Genomic DNA, 14330 nt, shown 5'->3' with positions numbered 1-14330 from the left:
ATTAAATAAATTGAAAAATTCTATGCTCGGGCACCAGGTGAGAGAATTGAACTCGAAACCTCAGGGTACTTAGAGTGTCCACAGTGGGGGCGCCACGGCGTCGCCGCGAGGAGCAGCTGCGCCCATGCGCCTATTGCAAGGTACGGAAGAGTCGCGGTGGTGGAGGAACCACCAGATACGCGGCGGTGGATGAGGCGGAGCGGCGGAGCCGCGAGACCGCCACTGCAGCGGCATATTTCCATTTTTTAATTTTTTTTCTTAATTTATTTTTATAAATACAACCTATTTCCAATTCATTTTTTCATTCCATTCCAATCTTCAATCTCAATTTTTTCTCAAATCAACAATTGATAAATATAAGTGTAAAATATACTAACAATTGATAAAATAATGTGATTTGTGGTTGTGGCGTGGCTGTCATTGTGGCTTGACAAGTTTTTGTGGCTGTGCTGACTAGGCGGTCAAGTTTTTTGTGGCTGTGGCGTGGCTGTTCTGCCTTATTGTGGACACTCTTAGGCACAAGGAAAAATGAACTTTGATAATATAGAAAGTAGCTATATATGATAGTTGATATATACCTCATCTGTCCTAACTAAGTTGAATTGTATTTCTTTTTAGAATGCCCACTATAATTTTATTCTCTCTTATGTTTTGTTATATAGTATTAATTTAATTTATTTAACAAAATATTTTAATCTTCATGCCAAAAGAAACACCTCAATTGAGACCAAGGGAGTACAAATTATAAAAATTGTTAGAGGGATCATGGCCCCCTAGCCCTAACATAACTTGACATCGGCCACCACAGTCCCATTAAACAATAAATACGTTAGTATTAAATATAATCTCCGTCTCATAATAAATGTCACATTTGGTATGGACACAAGTTCTATATTAGTTTTATAATAAAATTTGAGTAAAGTGAGTTATTGAAATGTGAGACATACTTACCATTTATGATAAAAGTGAAATATGACTCTTATCGAGGAACGGGTCGAAATGACAAAATGTGACTTTTATTATGGGACGAAGATACTATATCTATAAAAATAATTTTATTTTTATATATTTATTTTAATTTATCAATCAAAATCAGTAAATTTATTCTTCGCCTTTTCTCCTTTTTTCTCATAATTTTATCTACGTTTTATCTTCCTTTTTATTATTTTATCATTTAAATGGATATCGTTCATAAAATATTCATTCTTGTGACAAGCTATAAGTTTAATTTGAATGTTTTGGGCCTGAGATTATTCGACAATCCCCTTTATTACTCAGGAGGCCTATTTAGAAAAATGAATAATGGTATCATTAAGCCCATTTTGTAAAATGGATTTCTGAAATATAATTCCAAATACCAAAATTGCGATTCTCAGAAGAAGAAGCTCGATTTTGCCATTTTTTGGACCCAATTGCCTCGATTACATGTCCAGATGTCCTAATATTTTCAGCATCGTCCGGCCCATAATTTGACAGTTGTACATGATAATAAAATTGTGCTGGTTTTGGTTACATCACCACATTTACACTAATGTATTCTCGTTATAATAAAGATCATAATATCATACTATATGAGTTCCATTTTCAAAATCTATAATTTAATTGACTATATCTTACCCAACCAATCAAGTTCTCAAGGTTTTATATATGGTGTTTGTTTTGTACTCTGTTTTTAAATAATTTGTTTCAATTTGAATTTCGTGTGACCGGTAGTAGTAATATTTATGAGAAAATCACATTAATTCAAGTATGCATAAAATTTCTCCAATAAATGAATTCATGATTCTGTCAAGAAGAAATTTACGTTTACTGCATATTGCATTTGCATCTTCTTCAGATAGCAGCAAAAGATCAGATATGGGGAATATAAGTATTTTCTATAGAGTTTAAATATTTTCAGATATGAATGTAAGGAAGGAGGAAATAAGTACAATATTCCCGTAATAAATATCTATGCATCCCTTATAAAATCAACACCACATTTGTACCATATAAGTCTATTTTTTTTTTAAAAAATAGTTTAAATGTATTACTACACATCATATATAATTACGAAAACAAAGAAGTCAAACGTTTTATTTTATACAGTACTAATTGTTTCGTTCCTATATTTTCTTTGTATACTATGCTTAACAAAAGAATTACTACTACTTCCTAGTAGTAATTAATTAAAGAACCTTATATGCTTAATCACTTTTTCTTTCCTTTTGAGCAAACACCACACATTCTCGATTGACAGAATTTAAGGCAGCTGGTTAAAAAGACTAATAAGTGGAAAATTAATATTTTTAAGGTTAAAAATAAAAGAAAGCACCACAAATTGAAGATGACAAGACTAGACATCCCCATGCTTGTCGGGGCGTTGGGCCCCCAACCCACCTGCTCCTCTTCCCAGTTGCAGGCACAAATATATACACATTTATTTACAAAAATAAGACTCTAGAAATTCAATGAATTAGAGTAGTTGATGAAGAACAGTGGTTGGATGTGTATATGTGCCTATATTCGATGAAAATACTGGTTGGAACTAGAATCCTTTGGTAATTAATTTAGATTGGTGAAAATTTTTGATCCAAACAAATAAAAATAATACTCCGTATTAACATTAAAATGTCACTGTTACTAGAATTTGATATGAATGTTAACCCACTATACATATCCACAATGTGCAATGATGGAAATAGTAGGCAAAGGATCCAACTACATTAGAAGAATCGTTAAAACTACATTGCGTGATACTTGGGTAATTTCACTCGATTACATCCAACTCTTCATATGGACTTTAATTCTAGATTAATGAGTAAATCATCTATTTTTGACTCGATTATCATTGATTGATCTAGGCTGATTTTTCTTTCCTTCTTTAATGGGCTCTAATTGTAGTCTTGATTATTTTAATCACACATCTTCTCTTCATTTCAACAATCCCCTTCGAATTGAGTACTAGTAGTACTTAACTTGCAAGGATTTTCGGATTGATAAATAGTTTATACTCATATTCAAGAGTTCTTCAACTTACATTGATAATTTATTCTCACATCTAGAGTTTTTTCATTATTCATTGAAAGTTTAGGCTCATTTCAAGGAGTTTTTGCAACTTCATTGATAGTTCAGGTTTGTATCAAGGAGCTCATCAGTTTTTGGTTAATATATTTGACTCAATGTCCTAGAGCCACTTTACTTTTCCTTTTGCTAGTGTTTAGGAGCTCATCAAAACTAGTTTTGCTCATATTTAGGAGCAAATCATTGACAATTTAAGCTCAGTCTCTAGGAACATTTCTTTTTTTCATCGGTAATTTTTGCTCTTGTCAAGGAGCTTCCGGTTGTTTTTATAATTCATTTTTTTGGATGGTTAAAATCCATCAACTGTTGGTATTATAATGAACAAACTAAAGATTGATTATAAATAGCTAACTGTTCTAATAGTACTCTCTTCGTCCATCATTAAATCTCTCATTTTTCTTTTTCCGTCCGTCCGCAAATAAATGTCCAATTTCATTTTTACTATATTTGGTAAGTAGACCCTATATTCCACTCATATTTTATTATAAAACCAATATATATAAGTAGACCCCAATTTCACTAATTTTCTACCACTTTACTGTATAACGTTAAATCATTTCTTAACTCGTGCTAGTTTAATATGAGACATCTAATAAAAAAAAGACTAGAAAATCATAAAGACTAAATGGGGATGTTACCTTGTGTCTTTATTTATTAGTACTGTATATCATTATAAAAGCTAGCTAGCTCGAGGAAGTTAACATCGATTTTTTTTTATTTTAAAAAGAATGTTAATATTGAATACTATGTGAAAAGTATAGTAGTGAATGGAGGGTTTTTTAAGCTCTCCCAGCTCCCCTTCTGTAAATAGTGCACAATATTAATGAATGCACCATAAATTCAAGTAACAGACATTGGAAATTCAAGAGAATTATGCAGACAATTTAATTTGTCGACTTCTTAAAAAGCCTGCAGTTGATGTTAGGTTAATTTAAGTCACTCGCAACATTTGACAGTAACATAGTTTCGTGAAGAGTACATGCATGTTGTTGTCTGAACCTATAGTTGGTCACCAAATATTTAATAATTGGGCCACAGATATTTGTTGTGACTTCTATTTGACTGATTTAGAGGCTAGACAGATCATATTATTTCTGCAGATAAAGTGATAAATAATTAAAATAATAAATGATCCATCAGCAAATGTTTTCCGGGCACTGATTACTACAACTCACTAATAACACAAGAAACACACTAATCAAAAACTCAGGTGGAAATTTTATTTTTACATTATAAGTTAATAACGTCATATACATTCCAAATTAGTACAATGGTATTATAGATTTCATAAAAGCTAACTTTATCAACTTTTCTATCAAACAAGAGCCTTCTCATCCATACAAGGACAAACCCCAAGAGATAAAGAGTTGTTAGGTATCTTCACAAGTAACCGAAATGACTATTCGGTAGAGACAATGATATGTTATAATTGAGTCATTCCACTCCTTATAATCCACTCATTTATAGAAGAGCCAAGATCATTATTTTATAATTGTGGGATAATAAAGGGTTTTGATTAGTCTACCCCTACAATGTATGGGCCAGAAGGATTATTGCACTTCCGCACTTGCAACAAATAAACTAATTACTGACTTGTGTCCGTTTTAATATCATGTTAGAAAATTAGTCACTTACCCTCTTATAAAGCTTTTAAGATGGTGAATGTCTCATTTCTACGTACAACATATATTAACAATATGAAAGGATTTGAAAAGAATTCTCTCTTTACTTACTTTTTTTATTAAAAAATAACAAACTGAATTATATATATATATATATATATATATATATATGGGAGCGTTATTCTCCTATTCATCCCTTAGATCCTTTATTCTTCTTAATATGGGCCGTTAGATCTCATTTATCAACGGTCCAGATGATCTGCATTATTACACTATAATGGTGCATTATTAGTCGGTGTGCATTATTCAACTGACAATCTGCATTATTACGCTATAATGGTGCATTATTAGTCGGTGTGCATTATTCAACTGAAAATCTGCATTATTAAATGACACGTGGCATCAATCTAACCGCCGGATGACAAAATCGTGGGGTTGAGATCAAGAAGGAAAAATGAGAAAATATGCAAAAAAGGAAATGAATACATCCCTATATATATATATATTTCCAATAAAATTAATACTAGTAGGTCTGTTGAAATTATATTTGTAAGGCTAGATGTAGACAAGCATGTAAAAGTGAAAATGTAGGATAGTAAATGATAGCATTGACAAAAAACATAGGAGTAGGAAAATTGATTGAGAGGAATGCATGGGGAAATCTTTATAACTGTAGTTGAAGGAGCAGTAGTAAAGAAAGATGGGTCAATGCCAATTCAAAGGCAAAAAGAATGAAGAGCCACCAAACAACTGCTTATTAATTAAATGAATTCATCACATCACCATCATCTATTTATTAATTTAGGAGTACTATATTAAATTTCATTTCACTTCAACGGAGTAGTATTAATTTATTCACTAGTGTTAATTTTTGCATAAAATATTTAAGTGGTGCAGGACGTGAAAATCAGTGCATGGGTGATGATAAAAACGTTTAACAGCGAAAACTGCAACTTGAAATGTGGTGTGTGGAATAGAGGGATCCTGGATTCAGACACGTGTCAGGCGATCTGAGGTGTAGGTGGAGAGAGATAGAGTGAGTGATCACGGTCAATACCCATTATCATATCCTTCACATGCATTTATGGAGTTGTCAAATCAGATGCGAAAATTACTAATTTATTACAAAAAAAAAAGCCCCCGACTTCCGTTATTTGTCTGCCTACCCTAAAGTCCCTAACCCCTAAACCGTGTGCAGCTGCTCCTTGACCGGTCACCAACCCTACTTTTTTCGATTACACAACAACGTCGAGTCCTCAACATTTACAATTTCATACTAATCACTTTTCTTAGTTTGAAATTAAATTAGCATGATATTTTTTTTATAAGGAAGAGTTATTATCTAATTATTCCTGGTCCCACTTAATTTATCTTTTTTTCTTTTTTTATTTTGTAATTTATTTATCTTAATTTCATTAAAAATTCTAAAATTATACTACTAGTATTTGATTGAAAGTCAAACTATTTGAAATCCTAAAATTCTAGTAGTAATTCATTGGAAGTGATTTCGCTACACACACTCCTTCTGCTGCTTCTTTGCCTCCATTTTTGGGCACAACTTCATTTGGGTCCCTTAATTATCTTCCAATGTAATTCCATCAAAATAGCTGGTGATGTTTTTAGTGTGATGTTTTCTTAACAAAATCAAACAATTCATATAGCTCGCATCGATAAAATATGGAACAATTAATGAGGACATGAGGAATAACTTGTTAACAAGAAAAATAGTACTAGTACTAAGTTACTATGAGAAGAGCAATAAGCTATCTAGAATGGATCATCTTGGACTACCAAACTTTAGGTTCAGATACTTATTTCAAATGTAGTTGTTTAGTGTTTATCTTGGATTGTATGGTAGAGATAGAGTAGGAAGGGCTCCACCCCATTGTCACGTATTAGACCTAATGTTACATTGTTTTAGATTTTGGGACACCCCATTTTTGGGAGCTAGGGTTCGATGTAACACGCGTTTTGGTTATATATATGGAATGAGGGTCCGGCTAACCCTCTCACGGACACCGTGAGAGTGTTTGATTTTTTTTTAAAAAAACGCAATAAGCTATCTAGAAGTATAAGGAAGATTTGTAGTATTACCAATGACTGAAAACCCTCATAATTAATGTTTTATTGTCCCGCTAATTGATATTAAGAATCTACCTATTTTTCGTGGGTGTCTTTTTCATTAATATGTTTGTAATTAATTACATAACAAAGTAAAAGGTCAAGCAAAAGAATAAAGACACGAAATTGTTCTCTCTCTCCCTCTCCCTCCTTATAAGACTTTCCAAAATTAGAAAGTGTATATTCTTATGGGACGGACTAAAAATGAAAGATTACATATTTTTGTGGGACGGAAGGAGTATGAGATTCTTTGCTTGAATCTTTATTTAAAGTACTACATAATCTAATTGATTTTTTTATAGTATTACTTAATTTACTTTTTTTATCTTATTTATTTTGAAAGTAATCCAATTACAATATCAATTGAATCATTTAAAAATAATAAATATATAAGTTGATAACGAGAATATCAATAAAATTTTAATTTTTTAATAATTTTTGAGTCAGCGAATTAGTTTCAAAATAAATATGAGAAAGAAAGAATAAATCAGTGACACAAGAAAAGTTAATGAAATTATGAAGTTCATTAAATACATATCCAACCAATTTAAAAATAATATTATAAAAACTTTTTATATCAAAATACATTAGTATAATGATCTAATGAAACAAAATAATTGTAAAAGAATTTAATAAAACAAAATGCATTGATACAAAGATTTAATAATCCAAAAGGACCTAATAAATAAAAAGTATTCGTACAAATATCTCCAAATGTATTTTGTCGAAATCAATTTGGTTTATCATTTAGTGACTTCCATTAAGTATTATTAAGTTGTGTAGACTCTTACAGAAGATTAGTAAAAACTGGTCATGATGCGTTGGCCATCAACTTATACATACAGCTACAATGTATTACGATAATTTTTATTCAAAATTATGTAGTATGATTAATAAAATAAACATATACTCTCTCAGTTTTATAGTAAGTGAGAAGAAATGTGCTGACTTTTACTAAAAAAAAGAAATGACTCCACTACTATGAAACATATCAAAATGACAAAATGACTCCACTAATATGGAAAGGGAGTACTATAATAGTATAAAGTAAATCTATAATATGTGTTTTTATTATAAAATAATATGAGGGTACAATGTAATAATAAAACAAATATATATGTATATACGGAGTATAACGGATCATAAAGTAAATTTTTATGTTTGAATAAACAACACCCAATTATTGTTTTACTTTAATACTGTAGCCTTTCATTTTGTTTGAAGATGCAACGTGACCATTATTCTTTTGAGATTGAGAATTCATGGAAAACATCGTTGCATATGCGTTCTTGTTTGTTATACTCCCTCCATCCCCTATCCATGTCCACTTTTGTCACTTTCGTCCGTCCCCGTTAATTGTTCATTTTTACTTTTTTTTTTATCATAAATGGTAAGTAGGTCCCACATTCCACTAATTTTCCATTCACATTTTATTATAAAACTAATATACAAAAGTGAGATTCATATTTACTAATATTTTTAATTCACTTTTCTTTACATTTTTTAAAATTCAAGCTGGAATCAAAGTGGACAATTATTAAGGGACGGAGGGAGTATTAAAATCATACCATCTATAAATTACAGTATATTTTTTGTGGGGAGTATATTGGCAAGCCCAATACTCACTCTAATTCTATGAGACTATGAGTAATTAATTTCAATTGATTGTCACCTCACCTCAATCGACTTATATGTGTAGAAATATTAAAAAATGTCACCTCACCATATTTGACTTATTTGTGCTGCAATATTAAAAATGTCATGCAAATCCTGGGCCAATAGATTTGGTGATCCAATTAGTCTCATATCAAATAATTTTCACCATGACAAACTACAACGAAATTGTCAAACCCCATTGTGTCAGTGTATGGGACATCATTTCATCAGGTCAAACATGGTCGACCTTCCATTTAAATGTGCTGCATATTGGGATAAATTTTTCGTAAAAAAGCCTCAAATTCGGTTGGTATTAATTTCACAACTTTCATGATCCTCCAACAAATGGAGATTACTTTGGATTTGACTTTTCCATGATTCCATTATTACATATTTTCGCCTTCCATGAAAGTAGTCTTATATTTTTATTTTAAGATGTCCATGAAAGATAGATGGATTCAAAATTGGAAAGTTTCTATCAAATTATTATTACTCCTACTATTTTATCTATGTTTATTCTTTCTCTCTTATACTTTACCCACTTTTCCTTCTTCTCTCTCGGTTTACCAAGTCCCCATTAAAACTTATGTTGTCCACCTATAAGACTATTTTTAGTAGATGAATGGAGTATATGATTTATATATATGCTTCGATCTCCAATACTATCTACCTTTGCAATTTATTAGTTACGATGCTATAAGGGATTCATATTAAACTATCTACTCAAAACACAAGAATTAGAAAAAAAAATACTCCCTCCGTCCCATTCAAGATGACCACCTTTCCTTTTTTTGTTTGTCCCAATCCAGATGACCACTTTCCAATTTCGGAAATAACCTCATCTCTTCTCTCTCCTCATTAAAATATTCAAATACATTTATCCTCTCTACTTTATTCCACCTAATAACATTTTCTAAAATCTCGTGCCACTCAAGAATGTGGTCATATTGAGTGAGACGGAGTGAGTATATTTAGATTAATAACTACACCTTATAGATATTCATATCAATCATGTATAGATATATAATAGGATTACAATTATGTCTTCTCTATATAAAGGAACATGATACATAATGTATGGAATAACCAAGCATAATATAGTGTAGTCTTTATGATTCTTCGAGTTTTTTTTTTAATATTAGTCTTTTACATATTATCCTCATTCTATTGTCTATCATACTATTAGAGCATCTAATGATCAATCATTAATCATTAGTTGGTTCATTGTTATATCCTAGTTTATCATACCGAAAGTCTATATGAAGTTGATATCTTGAATGGTTCACGCAAGCCTCTTGAAGATAAATAATTAATCTACGCAGTGGAAAATTTTCGAGAGGTTGTGAGTGCTTTGTACCGTGTAAACACTTAATTTCCATTAGTGAGAAAAATATTTATTTCAATTCATACTATATGTTTTACTGGATAGTGACCGTTTTATATAATTAAATCACCCAAAAGTACAAGTCTAAGTATTCTGCATTGTAAATTGAGTAGTGGAACATGTCATCACAGTAGATGACTCAGTTAGTTCCTTACAAAAGTAAACCAGTTTCACAAGCCGGCTTTGGCTACCTACATGAAAGGTTGCAGTTTCAGTCCGAAAGTTTTTCTTACCTTAGAAAATAACTAAAGACACTAGTGTGGTACAACATTGAATGAATCTTAATCATTAACAAGTCATTAATGCTATCTACTAAAAGATGAAGTTTGATGAACAATATTTCTCAGTCTTTGTAGATAACATTGAGCATACGTTATTTTTTATACACTATTTTGATTTACCAAAGAGGTGTGAGTTTTTCGAAACCCAGTAAACATGATATCTCATGTTGTGGTAATTAATGACTATAGGATGCTAGTTTTTTATACGATCATAGGAGCTAAGGATGAGGAGCAAGTGATCCCAAACCCATTAAAATCGTTGGGAGGACCTACAACACGCTCGATGTCCAAGAAGGTGCTCGAGAGCCTATCCGTGCAAGTCAAGAGGCTTTGGGACGAAGAGGAAGCAAGGACGAAGCTTGGAAAAGGAAGCCAAGTTCGGATGATGTCGAATCTCGAGAAGGGAGGGAGGACAGCAAGCTAGAGCGCCCCCTCAAGAACAGGGTAGCAAAAGAGGGAACAAGGCGGACCGCTCCGAACCAATGCCGAAGTGGAGCAGCCCGCTCCGGATGGAGAGAGATAAGCTTGGAGTCCACGGAATTTGAGCAGACCGCACCGAACCTACACCGAAGTGGACCGGCCCGCTCGGAAAGGTGGTCGAACATAGGGGTGACAAATCATGTGTGTTGGGTCGTTATCGGGTCACAACCCGACCCAATAAGGACAAACACGAACATGACATGTTAAGAAAACTCCAAACCAGAACACGAACCCGACCTGCTACACTCAAAACCGAACATGACACGAACCCAATAACGACACTAACCACCTTGGGTCAACACGACGCGACAACACCACGTACATGACACGACACTATAACACCACCACCTGATAACACGGTTAGAACCTGATGACACGGTACGAACCTGATAATAACTGTTCTTGATTAACAAAAGTGACAAATGTTGAATCTGATAATTAAGAGTCTAATTAAAAATCCAAAATTTGATAACACAATCTAATATGATGAACAATAACATCAATATATTCATAGCAACGAAATCAAACAAAAAAAATATCATTTTTAAAATACTAAAAATTAATAGTAATTTATAGTATTTTTCTTAACCGGTAATACGAATCCGACATGAACACGGCATGAAATTTTCGTGTTCTTAACGGGTCAACCTGATAAGGACACGAACCCAATAAGTTTTGACCCAAGCTCATTAATTTTGTGCAGATTCATGTCGGATTATTGTGTTGTGCCAAAAATTATCAACCCTAGCCGAATAGTAGGGGAGTCTCGAGAGTCCAAGAGGACCGCTCAGCTCCCATGTGAGTCCTATCGGCCCGCTCCCAGTGGCCGATACATAGCAAAATTTTAGACTTGTTACACTTTATCCTTTGTTTTTAGGGCTAGTTTAAATAGACCCCTCAGTCATAGTTGAAAGTTGGTTGTTGAATGAATATTATAGCCGTTGAGATTCTCCTAATGAGATTTTATCCAATTCCTATTTCTATAGTTTGCTTGTTTCACCAATTAATTTCATCAAGGGAAGGTATGCATCAAAGTCTTGTGGATCCTTTGAGTAGTGGAGCCATGCACTGGCGGATCTAGGGGGCAGGAGGAGGCGACCGCCCCATCCGTGTGACTAATTTTCTCTTATTCAGACATAAAATTTCCAGGTCCGCCCTTTTCGTTTGCCCCGATGTTGCCCTGAAGAAAAAAAATAGCCATTTCCACCCTAAACCAAGCTAGTAATATGTATTCCACCTCCCCTCCCCTCTCTTGTGCCTCGTTTATGAATCACGGATCTGCCACTAGAGCTATGGTAGATCTAGTATGGTGCAAGTAGCTTAGTTGCTTTCCATCAATAGTTCTATCTTCATATTCATATTATCCATCCTCAATTTTCCATCAATTCTTTATGGGTCTAGTTTTTGTGGTTAGATCCAACCTATTCTTGTTTTTGCCTTTGTGATTTTTTTAATTCAATGTGATAGACCAACATAAATTTGGGCATCTCTTGGGGTTTAATGAAATCAAGCATATGTGGTTTCATATCAGTTTTGTTATTGCACTGAATCGTGTGCCTGCGTGGTTTGATTACGTTCCCAAGACGAGCTCAAGAAAAGTACTATTCCCCCGTCCTACTTTAGCTGTCTCGTTGTCTTTTCTGCACTTATTTTATAAAACTTCTCTACATTATTATATCTCTTACTTTATCATTTCTTCACTTTAACTATTTATTGTCATTGTTATAAAACTAGTGCAAAAAAGTCAACGGGACTGCTAAAGTGGGACGAAAGAAGTATTATTCAAGAATTCCGTTCAGTTTGGATTTAATTAAATTATTTGTCTATAGTGGACTTTGGATTAATTAATTGGTGTTGTTATCTTAGACATGAGAAGTAACTTATTAAAGAGGTAACTTGGGTTGTTTGTAGCCTTAGATTGGACGAACTGGACCACTATTCGAAAAAAGTATTAATCAAATTATTTGTCTATAGTAGACTTTGGATTTATTAATGATGTTATCTTAGACACGAGAAGTAACTTACTAAAGAGTTAACTCTGGTTGTATGTAATCTTAGATTGGGCGGATGGTCAATATTTCTTCTATGGTGGTACAAGATAATATTCCTTTGGGGTTGGATAAAATTAAGGGTTATAATTTAAATGATAAAAGTCAAAAGGGGAGCCCAGTCCAAGTTTCCATAGATACCTAACCTAGCCCAAAAACAAAACTCTATAAAAAGGAGATGAAGGAATACAAAAAACCAAATTCTCCAAAAGATTGTTGCCTGATTCTTGTGTTCATGTTTTGCTTTCTCCCATTATAGAGGAATTGATTTTTGCCTTATTATTGTGTTCATATTGTTCTCTTCTCATTCAAGATTAGTCCTTTGTTTCTGTCAAGCTTCTCCAACAACAAAGTCAAATCTAGAGTGTGGGAAATAGTTAGAAGATCTGAGACCTAACATTCAAACACGACACATGGACAAATAGCGAGCCACTTCGATTATTTGGAAAATCATCTAGTAAGATTTAATTCGGTAAAGATTTTTTATGTGAAATTAAACGCGCAATCAACAAGTTCTTATGTGTTCTAAATGCGTATTGAATCGACCCATATAATAAGCTAAATTGATAATATTGTGAATTTATTTAAATTACAATTTCCGTTATGGAAATCCCAACAGTTATGATAAGTCTCGTTTTAGGCCTTGGTTACTGGTCAGGATAACGTGCTTAATTGGATAATATCTGCAAAATAGTTGCTAAAATGTGCAGGATGAGGTACTAGTCAGGAGGAAAGGGTCGGAAAAAATTCAAGTGAAAAGAACGCAGGAAGGGTATTATACTGACCAGGATGCATGCCATAAAGCTTGAGCACAAGATGGAGTGGATTGCTATAAATGATCATCTATCTAGAAGGAGCAGAATTGTAAACTCAAGAGAATTAGCAACCTTAGGGATTGGGGCAGGCCTCCCTATAAATAGAAGATCAACATTGAAGAAACTTTGTTCATGCTTATACCATTATTTAGATAGCTATACTGCATTTCTTAGATAAACTTTACTGCATTCTCTTAGCATAGCGTAGCTAGTGTTCACTTGAAGTTGTTGGCCACCTGCCGGGAGAGGGAGTCTACCATCCATCCAGCCAGCCCACCACCGCAGTTACAGAATTTCATCCAGCTTCTGTGGAGCACAACACCCCTTTATATGTTTTCCTTTAATGTTTTCTTAGTTTAAATACTTGTTTTTACATGCACTTGCCTTAGATTTCAGTAGCTGCTTAGTTAAAAACATCTTTTGGTTTGAATATCTTGAGTGCAATGAAGTTTATTATAGTTTTATTTTATGTTTCAGCTTACTTATGCTTTATTTCAGTCTAGTTAGATAGATCTAGTAGTTTTACATTTTTTTTCTATTAGTCAAGCGTTTGGATCTGCCTTCGTTAAGTTAGATCTAGTGTTTCTTCAAGTTTCTCAAGGTTTCAATCGGTCGTATTTTCTTAAAATGCATAGATCTGAGTTTTCCGCCACCTTGCATTCTGATATGTTTGCACGCCTGTTGTTTCCTGCCTGACTAGTTGCATTATTTTAATCTCTCGCCTAGATCTAGAATTTGTGTGTGGCTTGGTGTTAGATCTGAGTTGTTTGATTCCGACCTCAAGCGTTCATCCATGGGAGTTTAGTTATTTGATCATTTTTCGTTTGCTTTGTGAAGAAGATAACGCCTCAATCTAGCCT

The 14330-nt window shown here is 33.2% G+C and overlaps 1 long non-coding RNA gene across 1 annotated transcript; it reads left to right on the top strand.

Moving 5' to 3' along the window:
- Positions 1-12869: 12869 nt before the first annotated feature.
- LOC121794035 lies at positions 12870-13939 on the top strand. Its single transcript, XR_006049220.1, has 2 exons — positions 12870-13112; positions 13350-13939. It is a non-coding gene; the product is annotated as an uncharacterized LOC121794035 (long non-coding RNA).
- The last annotated feature ends 391 nt before the right edge of the window (positions 13940-14330 follow it).

The sequence above is a fragment of the Salvia splendens genome, chromosome 3 (assembly GCF_004379255.2).
Source record: "Salvia splendens isolate huo1 chromosome 3, SspV2, whole genome shotgun sequence".
In the NCBI taxonomy this organism is placed as follows: Eukaryota; Viridiplantae; Streptophyta; class Magnoliopsida; order Lamiales; family Lamiaceae; genus Salvia; species Salvia splendens.
This window is presented reverse-complemented; position numbering and strand designations above follow the sequence as displayed.